The sequence below is a fragment of the Periplaneta americana genome, chromosome 6, assembly GCF_040183065.1.
Source record: "Periplaneta americana isolate PAMFEO1 chromosome 6, P.americana_PAMFEO1_priV1, whole genome shotgun sequence".
NCBI classification, from domain to species: domain Eukaryota; kingdom Metazoa; phylum Arthropoda; class Insecta; order Blattodea; family Blattidae; genus Periplaneta; species Periplaneta americana.
In genome coordinates, this window is record NC_091122.1 from 93,909,044 (window position 1) to 93,923,121 (window position 14,078).

Genomic DNA, 14,078 nt, shown 5'->3' on the forward strand with positions numbered 1-14,078 from the left:
CTGCAGTTGCGAGCGTAGTTAAATAAAACATAACATCTATTTGTGTAGCAGCTATTCCATTTCATTTTGTACCCGATTCATTATGATGTCATAAAAACACACAAAACATACATATTTCCTGCACCATCCACAGCAAGTGAAAGAAGGTTGTCTACAGTCACACACATTTTTCCGCAATTCTGCTGCGAAACAGATATCCTTCACATTCACAAACACTTCTCGTTCGTTTATCAATTTTGATGCATACCACGCATATTTCAACATGGCTTTGAATATAGGAACTGACAACTGAAAGTGAATTAAAATAATAATAATAATAATAATAATAATAATAATAATAATAATATCAAGCTTTAAAATATGAGAAGGCATTAGGTTTCGAACTCGAGTTGCCTAGATGACAACTCAGCATCCAACCATATGAGCTACGCCGTTACACAGTCTAATGCTTCCCTATTAGGCACCTAACGAAAGTATGTCATAAACAACTGCCAATATTTCCAAAACGAGGGGTCATTGGCCACCCATACCAGGTATGACTTTAAACAGTGTGTCTTGTACTTTCAAGTCACAAAATGTGATTTAATTCGGTGATATACAGAGCGTGTCCTCTCCTTGTTATAGGAAAAGAGGTTTTGTACTACTTAATATTTAGACCAGTAATTAAATTAAATTTTAGTACTAACGTTTAAGTTTATTTAAATTTTACACAATTTTTTCTAAATATTACAATTTAATTAATTTTTTTACCTCATGTAGTTTCCATGTAATCCAACACAAGGCAACTCTTATCCGGAAGTAGCAGGTATAGAAGAGTCTATATTGAAGGGGTGGCTGGATGATCCATTACATGAGGTGTACTACGTTAAAATGGAAATATTTGTGTAGAAAAAAAAAATAAAACATTATACAAAATAATGAGTATTAACGGACAAAAGAAAATATCAAAGGAAATAAACATTGTTTCACATTAATAATGGGTATTTAGAATAGAATAGAATAGAATAGAATAGAATAGAATAGAATAGAATAGAATAGAATAGAATAGAATAGAATGTTTTATTTTCGCTGGCAGACTTAAGGCCATAAGGCCTTCTCTTCCACTCAACCAGCCTTAATCAATACAATACATATTTAAATTATTTACACTACACTTGAAAGATTCTCCAGCAATATTTTTCAGTCAAATTTAAACGACTAGTACATGTTTATTTAAACTTAGATAAACCTATAAGATAAAGTAGTAACTTAATTTATGAGCTAATTTAATTCAATCTATTATAATTAAGTTGAGATAGCTAGTAAAATGATGAGAATTAATTTAATATAAGTTTACTAGAACTATGTTATAGGGAAAACATATAAATCTAAAATATATTTATATAATGAAAATATTAATGTAATGAAATTTTGCCATTAAAGGTTTCGTATTCTATTTAGAGAAATTAATGATAATAATAAGAATGGACAGATGTTAGTCTCATTATAAGTAACAAATATTAATCAGTAAATTAATCTGTTAAGTAAGAATTTATGTAATTTTTACCTAAATGAAGTTATTGTCCAACAACCCCTTACATCACTCGGAAGCGAGTTCCAATTTCTAGCAACTGAAACTGTATGAGATGAAGAATATAAAGATGTCTTGTGGTAGGGTATAATGAGTAAATTGTTATGATGAGACCTGATACTTAGCTGATGATATGCAGATAAATTTTGAAAATGAGAAGCCAAATAGGTTAGGGTAGAGGTGCGCAGAATTTGAAATACGAGAATAAGAGAATGCAAGGCACGTCCATCACTTAGCCTTAGCCAAGACAGATTTTGGAAAGACGGGGAAACATGATCATACTTACAAATATTTCAAATATAACGGACGCACGCATTATGCACACGTTGTAGTCTGCTGATCAAATTTTCATTCAGATTACTTAATATAATATCGCAGTAGTCGAAGTGTGGCATCACGAGTGTTTGTACAAGGATTAATTTTAATTATGGGATTTATGGCCAAAATTAAATGAAAATGCCTTGAAAATGACCGAATAAAACAAAAAATGCTCTTATGAGTTGAAACAAGCAAAAAATGCAAACAAATGCTCTAATAAATGTGTCTTAAAACATCCAGTTTATCACATAACATATAAATACTAAAGCAGATATGTTTCTGGCTTACTAGAAAAAAGATGTACAGTAATTTCATCAAAATCCTAGCCCTACTAATAAGACAAATGAAGACTTCCCTGACGTAAGTTAAAAGGAGTCCTCCTGACATTTGCGAGAGAAACTATGAGGTGCTTGACAACTGGACCTCGCTTGAGAGAGCTGGTGTCGGTCCTCGTGCCACGGGTTGGCCGGAAGGATGAGCGGTGCGCACGAATAATGAACATCCGCTCACCTCTCGAGGGCTCCATTGTGTGAGCAGGGCGGGGGTGGTTTCTCGTCTGGCAGGGAGCCACCCTGCACGGATCTGCAAGGGAGCGCCAGCATTTATTTATATCTACGTTATTTACTATGTAGTTCACGCATCGCACTTGAAGGTATTTGTTTATCCATGTTGTTTCCTTTCACTGAATATCCTTACTGATTCATTTCTATGCATAATTATACAAAACATCAGAGCCACTCTTGTTACGTAAGGTTAACACAATGTATGTTAACTTTATGTATTGCTAGCATACGACATCGTGTCAATAATAAAATTAGCATACGAATATCGATGTTAAGTTCATGTTGTTTGTGTTGTGAATTACAGTTAGACCTTAGAGTCAGTCTCAGTGAGGTTAACAGTATACGTATAATTCCAGGCCTATATCGTTACTAGAATACGAAATCGTGGTAAAACCGAAACTGGCATAAGGAAATTAGTGTTATCAGTAAGTCCTATTTTTTGTATTAAAAACTACAGTAAGATCTACGAATCAATCTTGTTATGTAAATTTGACACAATAGAGACTATAGTAAATTTATATGATCATAATGTCTTATGTCAGGTTAATACAATCAGTATAGTTGTGTGATGTTGACACAATCTGTGCTAAATGTGTATCGTTGCGAATTACTATTGCGTCAGGTTAATGCAATTATTATAATTGTAGGATTGAGTATAATTGTGTGATGTTGACACAGTCTGTATTAATTCTATATCGTTGTGGATTCAGTGTAATTATGTGATGATACAATCTATGTTAATAATATATGGTTGTGAATTTAGTATAATTATGTGCTTTTGACACAGTCCATTAGGCAAATTTGTATGCGTGTGGATTTAGTATAATTATGTGCTCTCGATACAGTCGATTAGGCATATTTGTATGCTTGTGAATTTGGTATAATTATGTGCTATCAACACAGTCAAGTAGGCAATTCTGTATGCTTGTGGATTTAGTATAATTGTGTGCTCTTGAAACAGTCAAGTAGTCAATTCTGTATGATTGTGGATTTAATATAATTATGTGCTTTCGACACAATCGATTAGGCAATTCTGTATGCTTGCAGAATTAGTATAATTATGTGCTCTTGACACAGTCAATTAGGCAATTCTGTATGCTTGTGGATTTAGTATAGTTATGTGCTCTTGACACAGTCGTTAGGAAATTCTGTATGCTTGTGGATTTAGTATAGTTATGTGCTCTTGACACAGTCGTTAGGAAATTCTGTATGCTTGTGGATTTAGTATAGTTATGTGCTCTTGACACAGTCAAGTAGGCAATTCTGTATGATTGTGGATTTAATATAATTATGTGCTTTCGACACAATCGATTAGGCAATTCTGTATGATTGTGGATTTAGTATGGTTATGTGCTCTTGACACAGTCAAGTAGGCAATTCTATATGATTGTGGATTTAATATAATGATGTGCTTTCGACGCAATCGATTAGGCAATTCTGTATGCTTGTAGAATTAGTATAATTATGTGCTCTTGACACAGTCAATTAGGCAATTCTGTATGCTTGTGGATTTAGTATAGTTATGTGCTCTTGACACAGTCGTTAGGAAATTCTGTATGCTTGTGGATATAGTATAGTTATGTGCTCTTGACACAGTCAAGTAGGCAATTCTGTATGCTTGTGGATTTAGTATAGTTATGTGCTCTTGACACAGTCGTTAGGTAATTCTGTATGCTTGTGGATTTAGTATAGTTATGTGCTCTTGACACAGTCAAGTAGGCAATTCTGTATGCTTGTGGATTTAGTATAGTTATGTGCTCTTGACACAGTCGTTAGGAAATTCTGTATGCTTGTGGATTTAGTATAGTTATGTGCTCTTGACACAGTCAAGTAGGCAATTCTGTATGATTGTGGATTTAATATAATTATGTGCTTTCGACACAATTGATTAGGCAATTCTGTATGATTGTGGATTTAGTATGGTTATGTGCTCTTGACACAGTCAAGTAGGCAATTCTATATGATTGTGGATTTAATATAATGATGTGCTTTCGACGCAATCGATTAGGCAATTCTGTATGCTTGTAGAATTAGTATAATTATGTGCTCTTGACATAATCGATTAGGCAATTCTGTATGCTTGTAGAATTAGTATAATTATGTGCTCTTGACACAGTCAATTAGGCAATTCTGTATGCTTGTGGATTTAGTATAATTATGTGATGTTGACTTAGTCTATCTAAATTCTATGTTGTGAATTCAGTAAAGTGATATGAACACAACCTTTGTTAATTTTGTGTGGTTGGAGAGCCAGTAAAGGCACGTGATGTTGATACAATGTATCTTAATTCTATATGATTGTCGTGTCAGTATACTCTTATGATATTAACACAATCTTTGTTTATTTAGTCTACGTGCAGTTGTGGAGTCAGTTTAGTTACGTAGTATTGACACGATGCATGCTAAATCTACATGGCCGTGGAGTCAACGTGTTGTTAACACAATTTTTATTACTTGTATACATTCGTGGAGTCAGTTTAGATGTTAACATAATAATATGCTAATTTTATATTATTTGTCTAGTGAGTATAGCAAAATTATGTTTACACAATCTAATGCTAATTGTGTATTATCGTTGATATCATAATGATATGAAATCGTGCTAACACTGAAACTGACATACCTAAAGAATCGATGTTAAGTTCACTTCATATTCAGAGTTATTTATAGTTTAACCTTAGAAGCAATATTGATATGTAGCGCTAGCATAGTCGGTGTTAACTGTATTTAGTTGCTTTGATATCAAATCGTGTTCATGCTGAAATTGGCATGAGGAATTCGCTGTTAAGTTCATTTGATCAATATTAATTACTGTACAACAGAATATTAAGATGCCTGTAGGCACGTTTGGAATACCTGCTGATGATGTCGTACCTCAAGTTTCTGCCAAGATTTGCATGCAGTAGAGTCTGTAGCTTGGAAGTGTCTTGCAAATATTTGCATAGCAGTTCTACGAGTATTTCCTAGCGATAAATACAATCATCAGTCTAGACATATCCACGTGCTGTTTCCTTTCCACTGTAGTTTGCTTTTAACGTACCGGTATGTTTAGTAATGGAGTTGTGCTCCGACATTACAGAACTTGTGTTCGATTCCAGTGGTGCATGTAGTAATAATTTACATGTGAGTTTCTTTTACTATAAAAATTAGATACAATATGGTCCATAAAAGCGTTTGCACACATGTATTTTATTGCTCTCTACTTGTATGTTACTTTTGCGTTTTTCTGTTTTACAGAAGTGTTAGTATTACTAACTTGTGTACGTATAGATTTACTATCTATGAAGGAAACATGGTACTTTAAGTGATACTGCTACAGTCTAATAATGTCTAATTATGTTTTCATTTCGTAATAGTGAATAATTCGAACTTTTCTCGCGACTCCTTAACATTCATATACACCGAAATGTTAAAAAGTTGTCTTTAATTCGATTTTTTTTATATTAATTCCAAATGCAATCTAGCAAATTCAGTTCTAAAATTATGAAAATCAGCCCATAATATAGCGCGAGCCAGACTGCTAGAGATTACAAAGGATTCAGAAGGAATGAAGGTCTCCATTGTCATGCACGCATCCAGGAATATAAGATGCTATGTTGAAGACAAGAAAATGCTAGTGAAACAATTTTCCACACGCTTAATAACCTCGAATAATCTTGCATTACTCAAAGATTAAATGCTAAAAAAGAAACAAAATTATGAAGTTTTTTCTTTTTAATAAATGTCCTTATTTTGACAATGTTGTACAAGATCTTGAATAAATAGTTTTATTCTTATTATTGTGGCATTGATTTTCATACAATAGTTTCCAGGATACGATTTCCAAGGGGGCTTCATAAATTTAGTTTGTTAGTTTCAACTATTGTCGTGCATTTCACGCTATACGTTCTGTTCAAGTTTGTCGAGCGTGACAAGAACCGAAGTCTGCTTTGAAGAAGCGGATCTGTCTCGCTCGCTCGGTCTTGCCCCTTGTATGATATGTGCCCTTTAAGTTCGCTGGCCTCTCCTACACTTCTCTCCCAACCCTTCATGCTTTTAGCTGAGTAAGGATTTTAGAACAAATCTTGTGAAGTTTTATTTAGATGTAAAGACAGGTAATTTTTATTACAAAAATATGATTAAACTTCGACAGAAATATACTTACATATAGATAAGTACATCACATTATGTTTTTAAAATACATGACAGTTGTTACTATACCAATTACGAAAGAAAATAGTTATAATTACATTCTTCACATAATATTCAAATAAGTCACAGTTTCTCGGTAACAATATTTGTGTGACTATAAGGATGTTAAAAATATTACAGACACTATGTTAGATTCAAGTTAGCCAAGTATGACAAAGTTCGACATTCGTCGATGTTCGCTCTGCAGAAGGCCTGCCGTGTCTGCTCCACTTTGTTATAAAAATATTTGCTGTTCTCCACTCCCAACCCTTCATGTTTTAGAATATACTTTGCGATTAGTTTCTCATATAAAATAAGACGAAGTTTGTAATATCTTGGTTGCCTCTCTCATGTTCTAACGTTGCAGGACGCTATTTAAACCGCTTAAGAATTTGAGCACATATCTTGCGATTAGTTTTAGACGAAGTTTGCAATGTTTTGGTTTCTTCTCTCATGTTTAAACTTTACACATACTAGTCGGCACTTTGAACATACGCGTTTTCTAAATATATTTTGTTTTATTTATACGTATATTTATGTGAATGTTTAGTCATATTAATAACAAGAAAAATTAATTATACTTATTACTATGCGTAACTTCGCAAGATATGTGCCTGACATCCTTATGCAGCTAAAGCATAAAGGCGCAGGAAAGAGGAGGAACTAAGGAGAAAGGCACCGAACATATGTAAGGAAAGGGAAATATTGAACAAACTTTAAGGGAGCTTCAGTTTTGCAGAGACTCGGCAAGCATGAACCTAACATAAGGCCTCTTACTGGCTTTCAATGGACTCGATTATTTTAGTTTACATGCTGCACTTCCACGTACTGTTGGGATGCCTATGAAGTAGGGCGAAGTTTGTAGTATCTTGATATCCTCTCTCATGTTCGAACATGGTACGTCACTAGATTCAACCGTTTCTCTCTAAAAACGTCGGTAGCCTATGCTTTAATCAAAACGCCTCTGGCGTAGAAAGTAAGGAACCAAACTGAAACCTGTCTAAGTCAAAATCTTTAATAATTCGATTTCTTTGAATGGTCCCTTTAACTTCAAATAATTCAAGTTCATCTGTAATTTGTATAGGATTCTCATATATTTAGAAAAAGGATGAAGTTTCCATTTCGGCATTATATTTGAGTGTAATACGAGTTAACCTTCGCAGTGACTGCTTAATCTGGACTATCAGCCTGTCATAGGAGGTGGTTCCGGTTCGAGTTCCTATGAAGCCTAGGATTTTTTCTTAAAAATTCCATAGTGAATGTTTGGCGGACAAGGTCGCTGTTGGAATTTTTTTTCTTCCTCCTGTTTTTCCAATATGGCACCGGCATTATTCCGTCAACATCTCTCCATTCCATTATCATATTTATCAGTATTTCTCCAATCACCGGTGGGCGACGTGGAATTACATCCATAGACCTACACCTGGATATACACATAAGGTCTTGGCACAGCTGACCGGTGTGGGTGAGAATGTGCGTAGCTGAGGAACTAGTACAGCGGGCCAGAGAATGGTTAAAGTGCTGGGTCATCATGATCCCCCCTACAATAAATGAAACAAAATATTTGAGATTGAAGTGCAGTATAAGCGAATATTGGTTTATAACACCCTGCAAATAGGAGCAAAGCACTCTGCCAGACATCAATAACTACTCGAACTACAAGCTTGCTTTTGCATCATACCACAAGAGTCCACAAATACTGTACCTATTTCACTGGTCAACAGCCAAAATGTATCGGAGATGAAATTAGTCATTTCTTACAAATTTTGGGGTGCTGAAAACGAAAATGACCTTCACTTTGGAGGATTAGTTCTCATTTCGATTTTGCATAGCGTTTTTGCTCCAATTTCACGATTTTTCTCGAGATGACATTTATTTACATTTCATATATAATTTATATTTATATGTATGTAGATAAATACACAGTGTGATGTCACAGTAAGAAATTTATAAATATGCAGTGTACACATTTATAAATCAGTTATCACACAATTACAAAATTCACTTGAATTCATCATTTAGCAGCCAACGAGAGAGCAGATAACGGTAAAACATTGTTTCTGCAAATGTCATAGTATTGTTAAATAAATTACGATCAAAATTGTTAGCAACAACAAAAGGAAACATCTCAGCCAATCAAAAAAGCTCGTTTATTTGCTACTAATTCCACATTTGAGACAACTGGCCGACAACTGACCACTAGGATCCAGAACACAAAGCAGAGGTTAAATTAAAAATAAAATACAATATGTTTTGCGGAGAATATACAGAACAATGATAAATTTAAAAATAAAGTACAATTTGATTTCGGAGAAACATGAGATGGAAGTACACTGAAGAGTAATGAGATGAAGTAAAAAAATATATATATTACGTAGTGTTATACAAGTGATTGTGTAACTTGTATTAACAGTAAAACATGGACGGCATTTACCTGAGCCAAATCTGTTTCCTGTCGAACACCCTGTATTACGACAATTCATATAACGCTTACTTTCAGTTATTTTAACGTAAATAAATTAATGAATCATGAACAGTGCTTACTGATCTTATGCGTTATGTTATGGCTGAATCTTCGAAAATTCAGGTGGCCCAAATTTGTTTCTGGGTCTGTACAAGCCAGTCAACATAAACACAGTTTAACCAACTTAAAAATTTATGACAGAATTTAAGAATTCAATTCACGTGGTAATCTAGTGACAGAATTTCTGAGCAAGATACGATACGTGAAGAAGAAATTATGTCACGGCCTCCTTGTTACAAAATATACGACGACCCCATAGCTTTGTGATGACGACAGAATGAATCTAGTAGACTGTGATCGGAAACGAGAAAGGCGAGAGTTAAAACTTGGCCAACATTCACGTTCCCGTTCCCGGGTCCCGGCAAGCTTCTCGTTAATGTGAATGCTCACATTTAAATATATGTTTTAACAATTTTTTCGTTCTCGTTCTCGTTTCCGTTCCCGGTTTATTGTGGACCAGGCTTAACTTGTCCCAACCAGAATTTGAACTCGGCCCAGCTCGTTTCTCGGTCAGACATAGTAACAGCTACTCCACAGCGGTGGACCAGATGAGGCTGGACTTCAGTACTAATTATACTAATTGCACTACTTGTTATAGGCCCTAATATCACAGCAGACCACATAATGCACTCTGTCTATTGTTTGGCGTAAATAAATGAACGAATTATAACATCATTTGTAACTATAAAGCCTAAGTAACAACGACGTTTGTACCAATTACAGGCTTGATTGTTGTCCTGATGTTATACTCCATCTAGTTTCTGGGGCCGTGCTAATCGCAGACATCCAAACTTAGCCAAGCTTGCAGAGAAGTTGTCAAATGTTCCACTCCTTCTGCACAGTTAGAGTTTCAGCATTTGATCTTATGTTCACTGTCAGTCAAGAAACAGGATAACATTTGACAGGTCAAAAAAATTGTTGCATTTGTACCATACATTGAAATTCAAAGGTAACACTAGACAACAGCTAAAGAGATACGGAAACAAAATAAGATATTTATGACTAATTTTATATCGCTAATGGCGAATTATGACAGTAAAAACGTACGCAGTGGTCGGGTTTTCAATGTATAGCATATGTCTGGGATTATTCATTTCAGAAAGAGCGTCAGCGGTTTCTCGGTCAAGGTTATGGCAAATCCCTTACACAGGAGATGTGGAGACAGATTTATGATCCTGAGGGTTTGTGTTTGCTTACGAAAGATTGTTGGTTTAGTTAGATATAAGACGTTGCTGAGTGGAGACCGGTTTTCGTAAAAGCATTGGATCGTGATGGACCAGCGCACAGATATTTACATTCAAAATATCCAAGGATAAGTACAGCTAAAATTGCAGAAGGACTTTTCATAGGACCCAAGTCAGAGAACTTTTTTCAGATCAGCATTTCGATGGACTTCTGACAAGAAAACAACATGCTACTTGGGAATCTTTCAGAACGGTCGCCTCAAATTTCTTAGGGAACCGCCATTCGCCAAACTATAGGGAATAGTGGGTTACATGTTGCAGGCTTATCATAAAATGTGGTGCAATATGTCATTGAAGATACACTTTTTCCACTTTCATTTGGACCTTTTCCCTGAAAATCGTACAGTTTCTGATGAACATGGAGAACTCTTTCATCAGACAATTTCAACATTCGAAAGACGATAGCAGTGTAAATGGAGTACATACATGTTAGCTGATTATTGCTGGTCGGTGGTGTGGGATGCTCCCGAGGTCCAGTATAGCAGACAAGCTAAAAGGAGACATCTGAAATAATAATTGAGGTAAGCCCAGCGGAATACAATTAAGAAAATACAATTTCTTTCTGTTATGGTAACAATGGTTATTAGAGGAGAAAAATTCTCTCCGGCGCCGAGGATCGAAACCAGGTCCTTGTTTCTACGTACCAAGTGCTCTAACCGCTGAGCCACGCCGAAGTTCAGTCCACAGCACCGGATCGAATCCCTCTCCTCCAGTATTTTTTCCTTTGTGGCCTGACTCCAAGTTCGACATACTGTAAATGTTGACATATATTAAGTAAACTGCCATTATACAAGGAGCGCAATCAGTTGAGCGACTTGGTGGCCGGGATTCAACAGTAATATGCACTGTTGGGCGGGGAATCTGTGTAAAGATTAATTTTTGGTCCTACAGAATATATTTGTTATGGTAACAATTATTAATAGAGGAGAAAAATTCGTTCCGGCGCCGGAGATCGAACCCGGGTTCCAAGGAACTGACATGAAGTGGTTAGAGCGCTTGGTTCGATCCTCGGCACCGGAGCGAATTTTTCTCCTCTAATATCAATTGTTACCATAACAGATAAATTCTGTAGGACCAAAGATTAATCATTACGTAGATTCTTCGAGCAACAGTGCATATTACTGTGGAATCTCGGCCACCAAGTCACTCAACTGAGTGCACTCCTTGCATAATGGCAGTTGATTTAATATATGTCAACATATTTGTCGAACTTGGAGTCAGGCCACAAAGGGAAAAACACTGGAGGGGAGAGATTCGATCCGGTGCTGTGGATTGAACTTCGCCATAGCTCAGCAGTTAGAGCGCTTGGTACGTAGAACCAAGGACCTGGATTCGATGCCCAGCGCCGGAGCGAATTTTTCTCCTTTAATAACCATTGTTACCATAACAGGTATATTCTGTAGGATCAAAAAATTAATCTTTACGTAGATTTTTTTTCTATTGACTTCTTTCTGAAATTACAAGAAAACTACACCACATGTGACAATTTTATTGCCATATTGATATTCAGCATGAAAAAATACATGGAGTTCCAGTGTTTTCGTTTCCGTGACAGAAAAAAACGTAAAATTTTGTTGTCCAGTGTAATCCATGTGATGAATAGTGATAAATTGAACTAAGACTGTAATTTTTATTTTTATATGATAATTGAAAGAAACAGTGTGTTTCTTACTATACTGATTCTTACTACAAATTAATATTATACTCTCTATTCTGTTCCTATAACCCTCTCAAATTCAACTCCTATTCAAAAGGTCTTTGTTTGTAATTCGTAAAATATTTATCTGCTACATACTAGAACTCATGTAGAAAAGACCCCATGGGTTAAGCCAGCAGCATTACTTAGCACGTTCAGTTAGTTACTGGTGACCGTCTATTGGTCACAGGATATTAATTTGACAATCTGGGAATCTACATCTCTGAATATTGCAGTGGGATTGAGATTTTAATCTGTTACCGTACTACTAGCTGTACGGTTAGTGCGCCGACATTATACGCTGGAGGGCCGGATGCAAATCCCGAATGTAAAGCTTAATGAAATTGACTTTGCTCGAGCCAGTTTCTTATGGGATAAACCCTTTCTCTCTGTCATCATCTTCATTATTCACGAATCCTTATCTTGTTGTGATATACATCCAGCTCTGCATCATGCACTGAGAGCAATGTCTATGACGGCAAAGTGATATATATTGTTGCCGTATTACTCTTATAGTGCACGCGTGCATCAATAGCGAATGATCAAAGCACCTGCCGTTGGAAAAAGAAAATGTTTTATTTAACATTTCATCATTGTTTCCTTGTGGTTTAATCACGAGCTCGTCGTCTCTAAACAGGTCCTGCGGTTTAAAAGTAATTCAATCAAGCACTGCTGCCTGGTTGATCTTGGGTAGATTCAAAGTCGTATAAAGTCCTTAGACCCCTACTTGACCTAAAAAATCTCTACTGATATAATTAACTCTCTAATGATATAATAATAATAATAATAATAATAATAATAATAATAATAATGGCTTTATTTAACCTGGCAGAGTTAAGGCCTTAAGGCGGTAAAGAATTTGCGATGTACATTTAATATTGGCCTATTATAAAGGGAGAGGGAAGATAACATACATTCTGTCCATGAATCAATGTCAAAATTAATGATAGACATACGAGATTAACCATGAAATTTGGAAGAAAGCTCCCTATACTAGTACACCCTGTCCCGCTTAGAGGGATCGAGAAATAAGTGCTAATTTAAAGTATAAATAATGGCTTTATAACATAACTTTTTGTATAACTTGATGTAAAAACTCTCCGAATTTCGGAGAATGGTCAGTGCAACTCGATGTATGCGCCTCGAGCTACCCTGAAGACATCCAACAGGTACTCAACCTTCTGCCAAGTGTTCCATAACATTTGTGGAGTGATTAGCGCAGCTGCATTTATAATGCGTTGTCTCAGTTTTTCCAAAGTGTCAACTGTACCATGTTGGTACACAGCACGCGTCACAAAGCCCCAGAAAAAGGTCAGTGGGCGTTAAGTCGGGTGACCTAGTTGGCCAGGCAAGGGTTCTTCTCTTCCGATCAACCTATTGGGAAAGTTTGCATTCAAGAAGCCACGCACTGCTCCATAGTAATGGGTGGAGCCCCATGTTGCTGAAAAACCGATTCTGGGAGGAGTTGATCAACAACAAAAGTTCTGCACATATCCAGATACACATTTCCTTTGACTGTCCCCTTGATGAAGAAGAATGGTCCAATGACGGAATATTCTACTGAATGGCGCCAGGCTTGTTTCCACGATAAACGTTAGTACGCATGCGCATGAACATGCAACTGTTTTTAAACCATTGGTGCATAAATGTGGACAGTTTCTGCATCTTGTCAGATGTAAATCACAACAATATCTTGATCTGATTTTAAATGGTGAGCATTTATTTCTCGATGCCTGTAAGTTGGACACGGTGTATAAATAACTTTTAACTTTTCATGCCTCTGCTCCTTTGCAAAGATTGCCTAGATCCCCTAAGAAACTGACGTCAAACTAAAAAACAATGAGTTTGTAACCGTGAAACTTCATAAATTATAAATATATTATAATCTTTTTAAATGTTCGTGCTATGAGAGACGATAAATTAGGGTTAAATTTAACATTTTTACACTCAATGCTTTTCAGAATTTTAAACTGAAACAATTGATTTACGATAG